The sequence below is a fragment of the Urocampus carinirostris genome, chromosome 18 (genome assembly GCF_059441175.1).
Source record: "Urocampus carinirostris isolate Australia breed hairy pipefish chromosome 18, RoL_Ucar_1.0, whole genome shotgun sequence".
NCBI classification, from domain to species: Eukaryota; Metazoa; Chordata; class Actinopteri; order Syngnathiformes; family Syngnathidae; genus Urocampus; species Urocampus carinirostris.
Genome location: NC_142366.1, coordinates 10629015 through 10648904, shown reverse-complemented (window position 1 = coordinate 10648904; position 19890 = coordinate 10629015). Strand labels below are relative to the sequence as shown.

At 43.2% G+C, this 19890-nt stretch overlaps 1 long non-coding RNA gene across 1 annotated transcript; it reads right to left on the bottom strand.

Annotated features, from left to right (window-relative positions):
* Window positions 1–245: 245 nt before the first annotated feature.
* On the bottom strand, window positions 246–4718 carry LOC148348343 (uncharacterized). The gene is made up of 3 exons (XR_015847711.1): window positions 4536–4718; window positions 2343–2504; window positions 246–829 (listed from the first exon to the last, which is right to left on the bottom strand). It is a non-coding gene; the product is annotated as an uncharacterized LOC148348343 (long non-coding RNA).
* Between the last annotated feature and the right edge of the window lie 15172 nt (window positions 4719–19890).

The following is a 19890-nucleotide window of genomic DNA, read 5'->3' as shown; positions in this document are numbered from 1 at the left end:
TTGACATAACAGAAGGAAAATGAGGGCAGACAGGAAAAAGCCAGAGCTTATCTTGGTCCGGTCCTCTTGACAGCCCAAAAACGTTTATTCTATTCATGTGAACAATTTTTCAACAAGGTATTTTGAGTATCATAGATCACATCTCATCATCGTACAAGGGAAATCATCATATATGCAAAATCGAGATCAGCATAATCATGTTTAGCACACTGTCAGGACCAGAACGGAAACAGGACCCAATTGCGTACGTTTCTCACAAGTTTTATTAGAGGAAAGAGAAAGGCCGGCGCTCACAATCCGGTGGTCGCAGGACGTGGGAAGCAAGTCTCTCATGTACACGGATGGTGCTCCGAACGCTGAAGTGAACTTCCGTAGCGAGCGATGGAGGTGTCAGGGACGGAAAAAACGGATCGGTAACTGGGAGTGGGAGAGCAAGGCGTGGTCGGGGTCTGAAGTGAGTCGTAAGCCATAATAGGACGGAAGACGTAGTCGGGACAAAAAGAGGTCGTAAGCCGGGACGGGAGAGCAGACGTGGTCAGGATCAAAACGGGTCAAAGCCGGGGACAGACGGGAGCAAAAAATGGGACAGGTGGTAGTCAGGGTCAGTGAACACTCACTGAGGTTCGCAGACGGACTGACAAAAGGGGACAGACAGGACTGGGTTGAAATACTGACCAGGAGCCAATCAGAACCCGCGGCAGTTGGCGCCAAAGGAGCGGGCACAGCTGAGTCAGTAATCATGACAGCATACTATGTTGATTTCATGATCGCCTTGACATCTCCCCTTCATTTTGGTTGACTTTTATTTACTTTTTGATAAATAAGAGATCTAAAAACATAAGAAACAGGACAATATTATATAAAGAAGTCTAAGGTTGAATCATCCAAAAAATCAAAACAAATTTAACCAATTTGATTCTTAAGAATTGCATCATCAATGCTAAAGGGAGAAGCTAGTAAATGATAAATCAAAGCTTGATATAATAAACGTACAGTATATGAGGAATACACATTTCATATTCCTATATCCTAAATGTTGTCTAGTTTTTGGTGCCCTTTAAGATCATGAAAATACGGTAGATGGATGAAAGATAAAGTGATGTTTTTTGTCAAACATTATAATTAAATATAATTGAGTCTGGTTCTCCCCTTGCTTGCGTGTTTTCCTCCGGGCACTCCGGTTTCCTCCCACATTCCAAAAACATGCATGTCAGGTTAATTGGCCGGTCCAAACTGTCCCTAGGTGTGAATGAGCGAGTGAGTTGTCTGTCTCCGTATCCCCTGCCTACTGCCCGAAGATAGCTGGGATCCCGCGACCCTACTGAGAATAAGCGGTGCAGATAATGGATGGATGGATAATTGAGTCTGTAGTTTGAAATAATCTGTGGCCTGTGCAGCCCTTTGAGACTCCTTGTGATAAAGGGCTATACAAATAAACATGACTGATCTGAATTTAAAATTGGACAGGAAAAATAGTAACAAAAAAGTCATTTTTTTCCTGATTGGGCATTGGCAAATGAAGCAAGGAGGCATGTATTGTGTGCAAGCAAGAAGAAAGATGACAGCTCGGGTGATCGGGTTTGAAAGCCGACCTGTCTGGCCTCTATGCTAATGCTCTGCAGGCTGCGAGACGCTCTTCTTTTATGGCACTCACTCCACTCAGCTTTTCTTTTTTCCTTTTTTTGTAATGTCCATGACATCACCACTCACGCAGATGCCGTGACATCAATCGGTCGGCATTCACTGTCGTTTCCAAAGCATTTGAGCGATTAATACGCTACCGTAAAGCTATGTGGGTGAGATAATATTCTAAATTGGTTACTTTTATGACAAATTGTTGAGGTAAGGAAAACATGCTTCCCGTATGTCCGATTCTAAAAGGTGTGCATAACTTCATTAAGATTTATTATATTCAAACATCAGTATAAACCTGTGCTTCTCATTTATTTTCTGTCATCCACACCCTTGGAAGAAGAAATGCTCTCACGCACCCCCAAGTTCGATTTTTTTTTTTTTTCAAGTGATCACATAATATGGGTGGGGACAAAACAAATATTGCTCGATATTAAAGGTAACTTGCCTGGAGAGGTATGGGCAGCACCAGGCTTTACATGCCCAAGAGACACCACAGGCAACGGTGCCCCTACGACCCTAGTGGTTAAGGGATCCAACCAATCAATGAACCATTGATGCTGTGTTCTCGTTCGCCCGCATCCCTGCGTCCTAGACGCATCATTTTTGCTGGGGACGCATAGTGTCAAATCAACGTGCGTCCCGGGGACTTTTGTGACACAAAATTGTCATTATTACCCGATTACTTTTTTTTTTTAACAAAAATTTACCGCACTCCAAACTTTTCGTCAGGCAGATCCGCCATTGTTGTTTTGGTCTCGCGGTTCGAGTTTTTGTCTGCACGCCGATCTCGGCAAACGAGATCTCGTTGCTTTGACAACGTCATTGTTGTGGTGGTTGTCGTCGAGGGAAGGTGAAGGTTAAGTATGCCTCTGAAAAGACAGTTAGTATTAGGTGAAAATCAACACAAAATTGGTAATTTCTTTAGTGTGAGTAATAAGTCGAAACATAATGCAGAAAGTGATAACAACCGCAATAATTCCGGCACGAAAAAATGGCGGAGAAATTCTTCGGAAGATCACGCAGGCAAGGAAAACACGTGTGTTGAACGATTCGATGAAAGAAAATAAACAAAAGAAAACTCCTAGCAAGAAAAGGACTTTTCTGCCAAAAGGGACTAAATTATATTCCTGGTTACGCTTTGAGGAGGATAATAATGGATTAGACCTTGAGAATGCATTACAACTGTGGTGGGACAGAAAACCACGAAGAATATATGAACTGAATAATCTGAAGTGATAACTGCTTTGTATTACCAATTAACTGTGATGATTACAACTGAATGAAAATATAGATTAATATAATTATTCCAGCAATATTATTTTGCATAATGTACAATATTTTTGTGAACTAAAATGTTGAAGTGATAACTGATTTGTATTACCAATAAACTGTGATGATTAAAACGGAATGAATATATAGATTTATATTATACATTTGTCTCCAATTTACAATTTCAACCTCGATAACACTAAATTTTGGGGACCCATAGATCTCTGTTGGGACCCATAGATTTTTGAGCAAGCGAGTCCCCGGGACCCATCACTTTTCAGAGGTAAAATGAACACTGTTGATGGTTACACTTCACCTCCGTCCATGCCAAAACTTTGCTTTTTGCCACATTTTCACAGAAGATAAACTCAAGCATCGTAATCCGTGTGATTGAGTTGTAATGTATTAAAGTGCCAGCTTGATTATTGTTGGCTTTGTGCTGTCAGCTGCCAACATTTTCAACGTAAAGAGCATACTGGTCTTTACTTGTCTCCCTCCAAAGTCGCAGTGAAGCGCTACGGGGGGAGACTTTTTTTGTCTCTTTACCCCGTCTCTCTCCTCAGCCAAATTAAATATTTCTTTCATGGGGTCACTTGAGGACCTGCTGCACTTCAAACTTAATGCTTAAATGCTGTGTTTATTGCACTGCATATAGATGAAAAGCAAACAAAACACCACTGAGAATGTCACTGCCCCCTATTGTAGTGGATGTGTAATTGCACTTTTTTCTGGGAAAGTTAAAAAAAAAAGTATGATGGAACATCATCCACGACCCACTTTTGGCTCACAACCCACCAGTTGAGAAATGCTGGTTTAGGTGCCAGTCTTATCCCTTGTGTCCCTTTGTGAGCCCCCACCCCCTGCTCGCCTGCCATAAAACTATAGTTTTCATAAAATTGTGTGCACTGCATTGTGTACATTTAAGTAATATAAATGCCTATTTTTAATATATTTTGTTAATACCTAATTTTTTTGGTATATGCTTTTTGTGAAGTATTTGTTTGATTTATCAAATGCCATGCAAAAACCTTTTGAGGTTTTAAATGTGAAGGAACTTCCTCAATTTTTTTTAAGAAGAAAAAAGCTCGATTGAAGCGTCTACATTTACATGTCCAAATATTTGCTTTTCTCACCACAATGCTAGACTAAGCCCTTCGGGGCGGTCTACACACTCTCAATCGCTGGATACAGGAGGCAAAACTAGAAAGAGGGGCTCCCTTGATGTGGGGCCAAAGATCTGATCAAAGCCAGTTCTGCCATCCAATTATTATTGTTCATACTAAAATCATTCCCAGAAGCTTGATACCAACTGGTGAGCTGTGCCAAAGCCTTTATCATAGTTTTTAACACACAAAAAATGTACTATTACATTTTGGCACTCAGGGACAATGCGTCTGAAAACTTATGTACACCTTATGAGTTAAACAACTTTAATTTTAAGTGGTATTTTCTCCATCTGCCACTAGATGGCAGATACTGGTCAATTATTAATGAATCATTCTCATTTTCTCTTGGATATTGTCCACCACATTCACTAAAATGCTATGAGAACCATCTGTAAAGCTCACAGGTGCAATTCACCTAAAGCTTGTTATTCCGACTTTTCTTCCCTCGGGAAAACACGAACATACCGGTTTGCGTTCCCGCTTGTTATCCTTTAAATCTTCTTCAAGTTATTGCTGGCATGGCGTCGGCTATTACAGCTGCGCTATCAAAGCAACGCAGGAACGCATTGTTCCCCAAAAGAACAAAAAAAATTACAAAAAGAAGACGGAGGATACCTCATGGGATCGGCAGCTGCGGGTCGAATGTGAAAAAAAGCTCGCATGAATCACCAGATGACGTTCGAGTCGCGTATGAATCGCCGCTACGTTACATCAGGACGTGATTTACGCAAAAAGGAATGTGTGATGTCACATACTTCTGAAAAACAAGCTTTTAAAATTAGCTGGATGGGAAAATTTCTGCTGACGACGGGGAAAGTTCAAAAGGGAGCAAAGTGTTGTTTTCTCGCCGCCTGTTACTGACAAACATGGCAGTCAGCCAGGAAAAAAAATCGTTACACGTGTTTACGAAAGATGTCACACAAGACCGATTTTATTGACTATTGGACATCACCCAAAACAAGTGTGAGCTGTTGCAATAATACAGTAGACCACCAGGATTTTGTAACTCCACCTGATGATGTTTTTACTTTACAGGGTTGAAAAGATGTGTGTTCAGCCTCCCCGGTTATTGCATTCTCCCCATTATACAACATCAGCAACTTTTGTGTGTATGTAGAGTAACAGTATGCCTGTCTACTATTGGTCGATGTCATATGAATCTGGTTTACTAGTGGCATTAAAATACCGATATACTATTGGTTGAACTCCATCCCACAATGCCTTTTACTTTTTTTAGTTCAGAATCTCGTGTGCTTCGTAAAGACTTCGCGGGTCACCGATACAACACTGTATTTTTTGTACTCTTCATATACACTATGGGTCCAGTGGATTGTATTGGTGCTGAAAGGGTAAGCAATTACACAATGACCATCTACGAATCTACAAATCTTATGATTACCAACAAATATAAAGGAGGCACACAAATCACTTGCATGGCCATAACCAATGGACCAGAACAGAATCAGGACCCAATTGCATAACCTTTACCACAAGTTTTTTTGAAAGAAAGAGGAAGGGCTGCGCCCACGATCTGATGTTTGATGGACGCGGGAAGCAAGTCGCTCTCGCACTCGGATTGTGATCCGAATACGGAAGTCCGTAGCGATGGCGGTGTCAAGGACGGAAAAACAGGTTGGTAGCCGGGACAGGGACAGCAAAAAGTGGTCGGTGTCAAACACAACTCGTAAGCCAGGTAGACGTGGTCGGGCTTAAAAATGGGTCGTAAGCCGGGACGGGAGAGCAGACATGGTCGAGATCAAAACAGGTCCTAGCCGGAGACAAATGGGAGCAAAAACAGGACAGGCGGGAGTCAGGGTCAAAAAAGGCTTGCCTTGTATCAAAAGAGGTTCGCAGACGGACTGACAACAGGGGAGTGACAGGACTGGGTTTTTATAGGGAAAGGGAGCCAATCATAGCCCGCTGCGGTTGGCGGCAAATGAGCGGGCACAGGTGATTCACATCGGTAATCAAGACAGATCGAGACTATAAATGAAAATCAGGAGACCTTTAAAACAGGTAAATCTTCCAAGAACATGACAGTCCTTGCGTAAAAGTTTTTTTAAAATCATGTTTCATCTTAATCCACCGTTTTCTACCACCTCTGCATCCACCCGCTACGCCACTCGACCAGTCACATCACACAAAATTTGAATAAAATTTAATTTTTACTATCCACTACAGGTATGTTTATTCATAATGTTTTTGAATCATACACATGCTTATTACACAAACTATAAACTATTGTTATTTCATGTTTGTTTATGAGTTACAGGGGTTTTGGCAAGAATTAACCAACTACTGTAGTTTTTTTTTCCCTGCTATGTGGCAATTTCACTTTGCCATTGCCATCTCAGAACGAAATAATGTCGTACCCCAGGGGTCTACTGTAGCATGTGTGAGCTAGAAAGCTAGTAAGAATGTTGCTACCTTAATAACTGATACATTATACTGATTATTTCAAACCTACCAGCTCAGTAGCCTAGATGGTAAGGCGCCCGCTTTGAGACTGGGAGGTTCGGGTTCGCGCCCCGGCCGAGTCATTCCTAAGACTTAAAAAGTGGTCGGCGGCGCCCTCTGTTGGCTGCGGCTGCATCGGCTCGCTACAACGGGTCAGGTGCAATCGACATTTCGTTCTGTGTACATTGTTACACAGAATGACAATACAAGGAAATTATTATTATTATTATTATTATTATTATTATTATTATATTATTAACATTTGCTCTGCTATCATCACCTCCTGTTTGAGATCAGTTTCATATACAACTTCAAACTCATCTCACAATATGCGTATAGATTTTTTTACTTTGGAAGAATAAAAACTAATCTATGCTAGTAACAAAGACTAACTCTTGCTCATCTATCTAGCTAGCTAAACTCAAGTGATTTAAGTGATGTACTAAAACTCAAGATAAACACAATTTCATCATTAAACTTAACTTTTTGACACTTTTTTATTAATTTTCCACTATCCAGGGTTTTGTTAGCTTCACGTGATATTCTAAACCAAGATTTTGGAAGATTACATCAATAATAGTAAACAAATACCGGACATTATAATACACCAGATTAAACCAGCAATACTGTATTTCATTAGTTGTATTTTATTTTGAAACCCAATAAGAATACAATAGTTTTGAAGAAATTAACTGAAACTGAAAATAATTCCCAGAGTCTTTAGTCATCAAAATAATTAAAGCTAAGCTAAAATACTGACTTTTTTTGACTACATTGGTCCCCTCTTGATGAGCTGAACACAACTCAATTGTAGATGACATTTTGGGACAAAATCATTTCTAAATCAGCTCAGAACAGATTTAGCTCAAAATCTAACTTCTCAAAATATGTCCGGGGCTAGCAGGTAACGCAGCGGTTACGTAAAAATCAGAGAAAGTAAATCAGGTGTGAAAAATCTTTCAGGCTTTAATCACGATTAATACAAAAACTCCTAAGCAGGGATTGAGCTCGAGCCAACGTAATCTTTTTACGCTGCACAAGCTACTTTATAGCCCACCATTAGCTAGAGCTAGAGTGCCTTGCAAAAGTTATGGTGATCATTTGTGCAAAGCATTTTTCAGATCTTTCCACAAATGCTCTGTGAGATTGAGGTATGGGCTTTGGCTTGGGCAATCTAACAACTTACTGTGTTAGTTTTAAACTATTCCATTGCAGATTTCACTTTATGTTTAGGGCAGTTGTCCTGTTGAAAGGTGAGCCCATGGCCCATTCTCTGGGCTTTTGCAGACCCCAACAGATTGAATTCCGCTCTGTATATTGCTCCATCCATCTTCCCATCAACGCTAACAATCTTACCAGTCCCTGCTGGTGAAATGCAACCCCAGAGCATGATGCTGCCACCACAATGTTTAACAGTGAGAATGGTGTTTTCAGGGTGATGTGCAGTTTTACTTTTATGCCAAGTGTAACGCTTTTCATTCAGCCGACCAAGTTCAATTTTGGTCATATCTGACCAGAACAACTTGTTCATCATGTTATGTGTGTCTCCCATGTGATTTTAATGGCTTTTTATAGTATTCTTTCAGAAAATGATTTCTTCTTGCTTCTCTTCCAAAAAGGGCAGATTTTTGCATAGTACGACTAATATTTGTCTTGATAGGTATTCAGCAGTTTTATTCTCTCTTGCACATTGCTCGAGGAGTTGTGTAAATGTTGCAAAATGTTCTCGTAGACTTTTTCTACTTTGAACTTTTCCATAATTTTATTATGGATCTGCTTGGTGTGTTCCTTTGTCTTTAGAATTATGTCCTTTCTCCATTGTCACCTTTCACATATCTCTGAGCCCATCACAGAGCAGGTAAATTTGAACTGAGACTTAATGATACACAGTTGTACTCTGTTTGTCATTGTTAGTCATTTAGGTTGACATTGGATCATTCAAAAGTTATCAAGGAACTTATGAAGGCAGTTGGCGAGCTTTTTATTTTTGAAACACCTGCTGTTCAGTTTTATTGATGTAAATATATTATAAAATGTTGAAAAAAAAATGGTCCGGCATTTCGTTAGCAGTCAATGCTAGCAGGTAATTTTCGAACATCTGAATCCACGTGGAGTACAACATCGTAGGCTCACCCGGGGTTTCAAGCAAAGCAGGGGGTTGTGGTTTCACTTCACGATTGTGTCTCACATGTTGCTGATTCTTAGAAAATATTTGCATTTTTTTAACTTTGAGTTTAAAGCCCAAAATGTGGCATCATGACAAAAACATCCTTAGAGTGGGTGCTAGGTACTTTATCAAGTTACATGCCGACACAATTATTTTTCTCAACAACAACACACACCATTTATTTAAATGACTTAGTTGTCTCACACTGCGTTATTGGGCCTTCCAACAACTCGGCTAATTCCGCGCTAATGACCTTAAAGCTCTGCTAACAGCACAGTCGCTGGCTAATCGCACCCCGAGGGGCTGAGTCTCAGCACCTTTGATAACACGTCGGCTTTCTTTTTACCCTTCAGTGACGGACTTTCACCTGGAGGGCGTTAGCGCATAGCGCAATACAAGCTATGCAGGATGCCTGGCTGAGTCACCTGGCTGATTTCTGTTAAAGAGCACCAAGCTACCGTTTCTGGCAGCCAGATGCTTCTACCTTAGCTAAAGATTTTTTTTAATCTAGGATCTATGTCTGGGATTGAAGTGTTACAAAGAAATGCAGTTACTTTTCTCTGTAATGAGTGATGTATCGCATCATTCACTCATTCAATTCCAGATTTTTTTCTCAAATCGTATGACAATTTTTGCTATTTTGACTCGTTTATTAAGGCCTAGACTGAATTAAGTTTTGAAGCTATACAGGCAGAGGACGTAACAAAAGAAAACATGAAACCTTTTTGATTAAAAAAAGTATGTTTCTAGCTGGGCGGCACGGTGGAGCAGTGGTTAGCGCGTGTGGGTCACAGTTCTGAGGTCATGAGATCGAACCTCCTGTGCAGAGTTTGCATGTTCTCCCCATGCTTGCGTGGGTTTCCTCCGGGCACTCCGGTTTCCTCCCACATTCCAAAAAACATGCATGTCAGGTTAAATGGCCGGTCCAAATTGTCCCTAAGTGTGAATGAGCGAGTGAGTTGTCTGTCTCTGTGTGCCCTGCGACTGGCTGGCAACCAGTTCAGGGTGTCCCCTGCTCACTGCCCGAAGATAGCTGGGATGGGCTCCAGAGCCCCCGCGATCCTACTGAGGTTAAGCAGTGCAGATCGTGGATGGATGGATAGATGGATGTTTCTAGCTCTTACCATTGTTTAGTAAGCAACAGTTGAACATTTCTAAAGTGTTCCTAAAATACTCATTTTCGAGGAAACTCCTGAGGAACACGACTTTCGGTGAAGGATTAATTTCAAGCAGAACTTTCACTTTTGTGTTTTTTTCAAACACAAGGGCACTTTGGTTGCAAAATAACATTTTGTTGCAAGAACACTGAACGGATGCATGAATGATGCATAACCTTTCAGTCACCATGGCGATCACGTTCTTCGTGCGATCGCGTTCCAGTGAACTTGCACAAAACGTCATCCTTCTCTGACTGAGGAACAATAAATTAGAGGATCATTGTTATTGTGGTTAGCGCGTGTGCGGCACAGTTCTGAGGTCATGAGATCAAACCTCCTGTGTGGAGTTTGCATGTTCTCCCCGTGCTTGAGTGGGTTTCCTCCGAGCACTCCGGTTTCCTCCCACATTCCTAAAAAACATGCATGTTAGGTTAATTGGCCGGTCCAAATTGTCCCTAGGTGTGAATGAGCGAGTGAGTTGTCTATCTCTGTGTGTCCTGCGACTGGCTGGCAACCAGTTCAGGGTGTTCCCTGGCCACTGCCCGAGGATGGTTGGGATGGGCTCCAGCACCCCCGCGACCCTACTCAGGATAAGCGGTGCAGATAATGGATGGATGTTATTTACTCTGAATTTCACCCTTGGGTACATGGCCTACCACTACACCCACTCCTCCCGGAAGTTGGGTTGAACTTAGTAGTGATAGAAATACTATAGCATCATGCCATAAACATGTTTTATAAGGATTACATGGAATATGACAGAAGTACAACTTTTTTTTACTTAGAAAATGTTTGAAGAATAACAACCCATGGGTCATTTTTGACCCCACTCATGCATAGGGGAAAAAAAACACGCAGAGCGGATGGTGTTAGCAGTATTTGTATTGATGGATACTCAAAAGTTTTGTCATGATTACTGATGTGACTCACCTGTGCCCGCTCATTTGGCGCCAACCGCTGCGGGTTCTGATTGGCTCCCTGTCCCGACTTCAACCCAGTCCTGTCAGTCCGCTGTTGTCAGTCCGTCTGCGAACCTCAGTGTATACTAGGCAAGCCTTTTTCAACCCTGACTCCCACATGTCCCGTTTTTGCTCCCGTCTGTCTCCGGTTATGACCTGTTTTGATCCTTACCACTACTGCTCTCCCGTCCCGACTTACGACCTCTTGTTGACCCTGACTACGTCTACTCTCCTGTTCTGGCATACGACTCGTTTCCAACCCCGACCACGCCTTGCTCTTCCAGTCGCGGCTACTGACCAGTTTTTCCGCCCCTGACACTGCCATCTCCCGGTACGGAAGATCCACCTCCGTGTTCGGATCACAATCAGAGTACGAGAGTAACTTGCTTCCCGCGTCCAGCGAACACCAGATCGCGGGCGCAGCCCCTCCTCTTTCCTTTCAATAAAACTTGTGGTAAACGCTACGCAAGTGGGTCCTGTTTCCGTTCTGGTCCTGACAAGTTTTGGTCTTAAAATTAGGATTCTTTTAAAAAATATTGGCTAAAAATATTAATGCTAGTGCTAATTAATTAAACATGAAATGAGTGGATTTTTACAAATTATTTCAAGTAATTTGAAAATGAAATGAAGAGGGGATGATGTCTATAGAATCGGTATTCGTTTCAGTATCAATGCCTACTCAGAAATGAGTTACCATGTTTTTGCTTCTCCCTTTAACATCACTGCATAGCAGCAAGTATAAACAGTAATTTGTAACTACACATTTACTTTCTGAGTAACGTACTAATTGTCAATAATTTTGAGGGTATGAATTCCATTTTAATTCAAGTAACCAGTACTTGTCATTAATTTTAATATTTTAGTGCTCGACAATATACTTGAGTCTGGTTGAAAACAAGGTGACAAGTACGTTAGCGTAACTTTTTATCAGGGTTATTTGTTTACTATCATTTTTTATCAATCTATTGAACTTAAGAACCCAGTTTGAACTATTGTGGAAGACTGGCAAAATCCGGCGACCGATGTAATGTACTATTTCTCGCAGATATTATTGAGCTCTCCGGTTGAAATATCATGTGTACAGTGCAAATGTCAGCATGTGCAAATACGGTGCTAAGTATGTGTCGACGCAGGAACAAACGTCAACTCCCACGGTGATGACAGCGGCCGTTGATTATTGAAATGTCAGTGTGCTAATTTACCAGCTTGCATAACTACGCTACGGCAAGGTAAAAAGAGGGTCATATGGGCGAGGCACAAATTTTAATTTAATTTCGCATGTTATTTTCCTTTGCTAAATCGGAAAATTTTAAATCTTTTTATTTTTATTTTACAGTAAATAAAAAAGATTTCATATCAATAATGATTACAGTTATTTGCCAAATTGAAGAAATCTAAAGTATCGTTTCCTATTGTACTGTAAATAAAACAAGTATAGAATTATTGTCAAATAAATCTAACGATCACAATTGATTGCCGAATTAAACACATGTCCTATTTTGCTTCTTATTATCTTTATTTGCCAAATTCAAGTCAAGTCAAGTCAAGTCTTGTTTATTTGTATAGCCCTTAATCACAAGAAGTCTCAAAGGGTCGTACAGACGATACACAGACATCATCAACATGAAATAAAGAATCTAGTTGAGAGCTTCCTGAGGTCAACATCATTCATGATCTATCATTCATATGTGTGTTTTAAGCCTAAATTTAAACAATTCCACGGAGGTTGCAGATCAACAGGGCAGAGCATTCCACAGCGCCGAGGACCAAATAAGGAATGCTCTCCAAGCTGCGGATTTCCTCTTGGCTCTTGGGATCTCCAGTTGACCAGCAATTTCTGAAAATCAAATAATTTTAAGTATTATTTTCTTAATATACTGAAAACCATTTTAGTAATATTGTAAAATTGAAATAATGATCAAATTCACCTGACAAATTAAATCATTGTAGTTATTATTTTCTTAATTTATGATGAATACATCGATTTTGATCATATTGTAAAATGGGCTGCATGACGGCTGAGTGGTGAGCGCGTCCGCGGCACAGTTCTGAGGTCATGGGATCAAGTCAAGCTACCAGCTCTTCTCTGCAAAGTTTGCATGTTCTCCCTGTGCTTGTGTGGGTTTACTCCAGGCATCCTGGTTTTCTCCCACATTTCAAAAACATGCAAGGCAGGTTAATTGGTGACTCCGAATTGTCCCTAGGTATAAATTAGTGTGTGAGTTGTCTGTCCTTATGAGAAAAGCTTCTTCATTTTCCTCATGTTGAGGTTTTTGAGTTTTTTCTTGCCCTCTAGTAGGTTCTAGATCAGGGGATGGTGTCATAATAGTCAGTGGTTTGCAATAATCCGTGGTTTGTGCAGCCCTTTGAGACTCTTTGTGATTAAGGGCTATACAAATAAACATGACTTGACTTGACTTGACTTGACTAGATGGACTTGAACCCTGAACCTCTGTTCCTTGGGGTTGCGCGATAACCACCCAGCCGCCATGCTGCATTATCACAATTATCTGCGCAATATTATTTTCTCATTTAACTACAAAATAAAAAATTGTGAAAATATTGCAAAATAAGATTTGAGCAAAACGATTTGCCAACTAAGATTATTTTAGTTTTATTACTGAGTTTAGAATTATTGAGTAATAGATTATTAAAAAATAAAATAATATTTAAAAAAAATATATTTTTTAATGAAGTCAGTTATACTAGTCATTACAACATGTATGTGTCATGAGTCGTCTATTTTAAAGGACACATATTCTTTGAACTGGACAGGCTCAAGAGATGAATCTGAGTGTTTATTTAGTGTGTTTCTTCCCTTTGAGCTATCTATATCCTGCCCCAAAAGACAGCTGCTCAACAGTAAAAGAACACAGGGGAAGCCGGCGAAAGAGGGGTTGGGGGGGCTATGGTGGTTTGAAATTACACAATCAAAAGTGACGTTTTAAAAAAACAGCAGGGGACGTACATAGTAAATGCTGTTTTGGTTTAGCTGTTGAAAGATCAGTTTCAGATACGATATGAGTAAGAAATAAGGGGGGTTGTCCCAGTACTGGAGTAGACATTTGATAGTTCAGTAGACTTAAATCTTTAGTCATTGATATCCACACTAATTTGTGAAACTATCAGTATTTTTTTCAGTGTTATTAATATTTATCTTTTATCTTTTCAAGAAAATATCCAGGGTTTTAAATGAAATTTTATAGATTTTGTTTTCGAAATTTTTTTAAATGTGTTGTTGTCTACCAGGGTTGATTATTTTATAATACATTTGAATAAATATGGAAAACTTAAAATTATTTTTGTTTTAATGCATGATTTGGTTTATTAATCAAATTCAATTTCAACCAACTCAAAGAAAGCAGTTTAGAAAAAAATCTGAAAAAGAAAAAAAAACTTTATTGTACATTATTTAGTTTTCACATGTTACCAGAACTGTAAAATTCTTCAAAGAATGTTCTTAATTTTTTCTATATTTGTTTTATTGGTCTTAGTTAACTTTGATAGGAGACACACAGCAGACAAATATTTTTTGTTCTTTATTAAACATTTCTGCTTATTTATTTCTATACTATACTTAAAAACGTTAAAAATAAGTGTTAAAATAATTGAAAAAGCTGTTTTTAATTTTTTTTTAAATTTTGTTTTTATGCGGCATAAATATCTAAAAAACAAAACAAAACAGAACGTTTTTCCTTATCAAACAATCATGCTCATTTTATGTTCCATTTCCCTCATTTTACTTTATATGTTTAAAAAAAACGTTCATCAGTAAAACAGGAATAAATCAAAATTGAAAAATTGTCTACTATTTTTGTGAAAAATTTTGTTTATATTTTCTAATCTTAGTAAAAAACATATTTTCAAAAGCTCTTATTTCACTATTAAACCTGTCGTGATTACCTAACTGGAGCCACCTGAGGTAATCAGCTGGTGTGCTGGAACGCGATTTCCTGATTGGTGGAAGCTTTCTACATAAGCTGTCAGCGTCCAGAGATGGACGTTCGAGTGTACTCCTCGTTTCCCTGAGTGAGCCTCCAACATTCAAGGTACCACGATCCCTTTGTGTATTCCAAGTCTGATTCTCCTTGCCTGACCCTTGTCTGTTAAAAGTTTACGATCTACTCTTCCGTCCCGGCCACCGACTTACCTGCTACGTTACTCGTCACGCGTTTTCACCACGGAGTTGCCATATCGTCCAAAGAGGCTTTCGGCTACCAAGAGACGACGTCCCAAGCCTGATCCACCGAACCTTGTCCAAATAAATCCTTTAACTGACGCTATTGGATCCGAGTGCTTGTTCTGGTCCATGACAGAACACTCGAACCTAAAAAATGGATCCAGCGTCATTTTTTCCCACCTCCGAGAAATGCGGAAATGCCGAGCAGGAATCCGCGCTACAGCGCCTACTACATACCGAAGGCGCGGTACAACAGATCGCCCATGACGTATCCACACTGGTCCGGCAAGTACAACGTCACCAACAATTTTTTGAGCAACAGTGCGAAGCTTCCCCGGCAACACGACCACAAGATCCGGTTCCGCCTCTTTCTGATCAGGTCGGCAGTGTTGAACCACGAGTAGGTTCGCCAGAGAGATTCAATGGAGAGCCCGCCCAGATCCGCCCCTTTCTCATAAATTGCCGATTAATTTTTGATCTACAACCGCGAGCCTTTGTGAACGAAAAGACGAAGGTGGCCTATGTAATAAATCATTTGACTGGCAGAGCCCGCCTTTGGGGAACGGCAGAATACGAACGAGGGGCGACAGCATGCACCTCTTTTAGTTTGCTAAGCCAGGAAATGATTAAAGTATTTGATTCTGGTTGAAATGAAATGAAATGATCTGCATTTATATAGCGCTTTTCAAGTCAATGACTTCCCAAAGCGCTTTACAATGTGCTCCACATTTCCCAATAGCGGCCTTGCAGCCATGTAAGGCGCTAACCTGCTTATTGGGGGTCTTAGGGGTTCAGTGTCTTACCCAAGGACACTTCGACATGTAACACGGACGAGTCGGGATTCGAACCGGGATCACTTAATCCCAAGACGAGCGCTCTACCTCCTGAGCTACTGCCGCATCCGCCAGGGGAGACGCTCCATTGCCGACTATGCCATTGACTTCCGCACTCTAGCAGCCCAGAGTCACTGGAACGAAGAGGCGCTGGTCGACGCCTACCTCCATAGCTTGTCCGGTTATCTCAAAGACGAATTGGTATCCCACGCTCCTCCGGTAACTCTTGACAACGCTATCGAACTGACCGCCCGGATCGACCGTAGGGTCCAGGCAAGACGCCGAGAGAGAGAAGATCCCAGCCAATCCATCACCAGGCAAAGTCAAGACATGAGTAGGATACCGAACCCCCCAACCACTTCTACCGCACCTCATGAGATGATGGAGGTGGACCGCACCTTTCTCTCCGTCGAAGAGCGCCAGCGAAGGCGTTCCGAACGGTTATGTTTTTACTGCGGCGGCCAGGGACATAGGGTGGTCAATTGCCCGTTAAAAGCCAACGCTCGTCGGATATAGGGGACGTCCGATTGAGCTCGGCTTTAGTATCGTCCCCCAAGACTGATAGACCTGTTCTCCGGGCAAATCTCATTATTTCCGGTTCATCTCAGCCCTTCCATGCCCTGATCGATTCTGGCGCCGAAACAAATATCCTGGATTTGTCACTCGCACACAAGATGGGGATACCAGTTAAAACCCTTCCTAACCCGGTATCAGCTCGGGCTTTGGATGGTCACCTATTAGGCACCGTATCCCAAATAACTGAACCCATAGAACTACAGTTGTCTGGAAATCACAGAGAGAAGATCCGATTTCACTTACTTCACTCCCCTAACCAACCCCTTGTTCTGGGTCATCCTTGGTTGGTGCAACACAACCCCCATTTCGACTGGCGCACTGGGTCGATACTTGAATGGGGCATGGACTGTCACCAAACCTGTCTGCGAGCCGCTCCTTACCCAAATCATCCTGTTTCCACGAGGGCCCCACCCAATTTGTCCAAGGTCCCAGCCTGTTACCACCACCTACGGGAGGTCTTCAGTAAAGCTAAGGCCTCCTCCTTGCCCCCTCATAGACCTTATGACTGCGCGATTGATCTCCTGCCTGGGTCCGCTCCTCCTCGGGGCCGCCTCTACTCCCTGTCCATTCCCGAGAGGAAGGCCATGGAGGAGTACATTTCCGATGCCTTGGCGGCTGGTATCATTCGACCCTCCTCTTCTCCTGCAGGGGCGGGGTTCTTTTTTGTGGGAAAGAAGGACGGGTCACTCCGGCCCTGTATAGATTATCGGGGCCTTAATGAAATCACGGTTAAAAATCGCTATCCCTTGCCTCTGCTTGCCTCTGCATTTGAGCTTCTACAAGGGGCCACGATCTTCACTAAACTTGATCTGCGCAACGCCTACCACTTAGTCCGTATCCGGGAGGGTGATGAGTGGAAGACAGCATTCAACACACCCACCGGTCACTACGAGTACCTGGTAATGCCGTTCGGATTAACCAATGCTCCAGCCGTTTTCCAATCCTTGATAAATGACATTTTACGAGATGTGCTTAATCGTTTTGTTTTTGTGTATCTGGACGATATCTTAATTTTCTCAAAGTCCCTCGATGAACACCGAAAACATGTCCAGCTGGTTCTCCGTCGTCTCCTAGAGAACTCTTTATTTGTCAAAGCAGAGAAGTGCGAGTTTCACGCCAAGACAGTCTCGTTCCTGGGCTACATCGTGGCGGAGGGGACCCTTCAGATGGATCCTGCGAAGGTATCAGCAGTCACCTCTTGGCCTGTCCCTGAGTCTCGGAAAAAACTCCAACAATTCCTTGGTTTTGCCAATTTCTACCGGAGGTTCATCAGGAACTACAGTTCGGTGGCAGCTCCTCTCACGCTTCTTACCAGCCCTAAAGAGCCATTTCGGTGGTCTTCCGAGGCTAATGCAGCTTTCAACCGTCTAAAAACTCATTTCTCTACGGCCCCCATACTCCAGGTGCCTGACCCTGCGCGCCAACTGGTGGTGGAGGTGGACGCCTCAGATGTGGGAGTGGGTGCTGTCCTGTCCCAGCGGTCTGACAAGGACCAGAAGATGCACCCGTGCGCCTTCTTTTCCCGGCGGTTGTCCCCGGCCGAACGCAACTACGACGTGGGGGATCGTGAGTTGTTGGCCGTCAAGCTAGCCCTGGAGGAATGGCGACATTGGTTGGAGGGGGTAACGGTGCCGTTCATAGTTTGGACTGACCACAAGAACTTAGAATATATTAGATCGGCCAAGCGGCTCAATCCTCGCCAGTCACGTTGGGCCCTGTTTTTCACCTGCTTTAACTTTACTCTGTCCTACAGACCCGGATCTCGTAATGTGAAGCCAGACGCGCTCTCCCGGCAATTCCAGAATTCCAATGAAACACCTCAGGATCCCGCAACGGTCCTTCCAGCTTCCCGTATGGTGGCAGCAGTTTCCTGGGATATCGAGTCCCGAGTCAGAGAGGCGTTACCCGATCAGGCGGGCCCCAGCTCCTGTCCCGAGGGTCGACTATTCGTCTCCGAACCCTTACGGTCCGAGGTTCTCCAATGGGGGCACAATTCTCACTTTTCTTGCCATCCGGGGTCGGCTCGGACTCACAGTTTCTTGTCCCGACGCTTCTGGTGGCCTACCATGGCCAAGGACGTTAGGGAATATGTCTCCGCCTGTCAAGTGTGCGCCCAGAACAAAGCATCCCACCAACGTCCGGCCGGTCTGTTACATCCACTTCCGGTTCCCCGCCGCCCATGGTCCCACATCTCCTTGGACTTTGTGACGGGGTTGCCAGTATCCGAGGGGATGACGACTGTACTAACTATCGTGGACCGGTTCAGTAAGATGGTCCATTTCGTGGCACTACCAAAGCTCCCCTCCGCCAAGGAAACTGCATTGATAGTCCAGCAACATGTGTTCCGCCTCCATGGCATCCCTCTGGACATTGTTTCTGACCGGGGTCCCCAATTCTCATCCGTGTTTTGGAAGGAGTTCTGTCGTCTGTTGGGTGCCTCAGTCAGCCTCTCATCGGGGTTCCACCCTCAATCCAATGGTCAGTCTGAGCGAGTGAACCAAGATTTGGAAACGGCACTTCGCTGTATGGTCTCTAGTGAACCGTTGTCTTGGGCTCGGCAATTGGCATGGGTGGAGTATGCTCACAATTCCTTGGTTAGCTCCTCCACTGGAATGTCCCCCTTCCAGTGCGTATATGGGTACCAACCTCCTATGTTCCCTAGTCAAGAAGAGGAAGTAAACTGCCCGTCAGCTACGGCGAACGCACGCCGTTGTCGGCGAACTTGGGCTCGTGCTCGGGCCACACTCCTTCGGGCAAGCAAGGCTCATTCCGTCGGGGCTAATCGACGGAGGAGTCCTGCTCCGAATTACCAGGTGGGCCAGAAGGTGTGGCTTGCATCAGCTGATCTTCCACTGAAGGCTGAGTCGAGGAAACTGGCTCCTCGGTATCTTGGTCCGTTTCCTATAGTAAGAATTATCAACTCCTCAGCAGTCCGTCTCCGTCTACCAAGATCTATGAGAGTGCACCCCACGTTTCATGTCTCCCGAATCAAACCCGTCAGCCAGAGCCCGTTGGCACCCATTCCACCTCCTCCCCCGGCTCCACGCTCCTTGGACGGGGAGCCTATCTATACAGTGCGCCGCCTGCTCCGCTCCCGACGCAGGGGTCGGGGCTTCCAGTACTTGGTCGATTGGGAGGGATATGGTCCGGAGGAGAGATCATGGATTCCCAGCAGGCAGATCCTGGACCGATCTCTTGTGGCAGAATTCCATCGACTGCATCCTGACCAACCAGCGCCACGCCGTGGTCGTCGTCGTAGGTCCGGCGCTGCTACCCTTCCACCGGCGGACCCACCCGCTACCGCCCCTTCAGATGCGGACGAAGGGGTGTCTATTCACTCGGAAGAATTCTGAGGTACTGTGCTGTTTGTTCTCAGTTTACCTGTGGATATTTTTTTTTTGTTTGTTTTGTGCGCTGCAAACGGATTTATTATCCGTCCCCGGGGATCGCTGGTGTGATGATGACCTTCTGGGGTTCATCGGACGACCTCT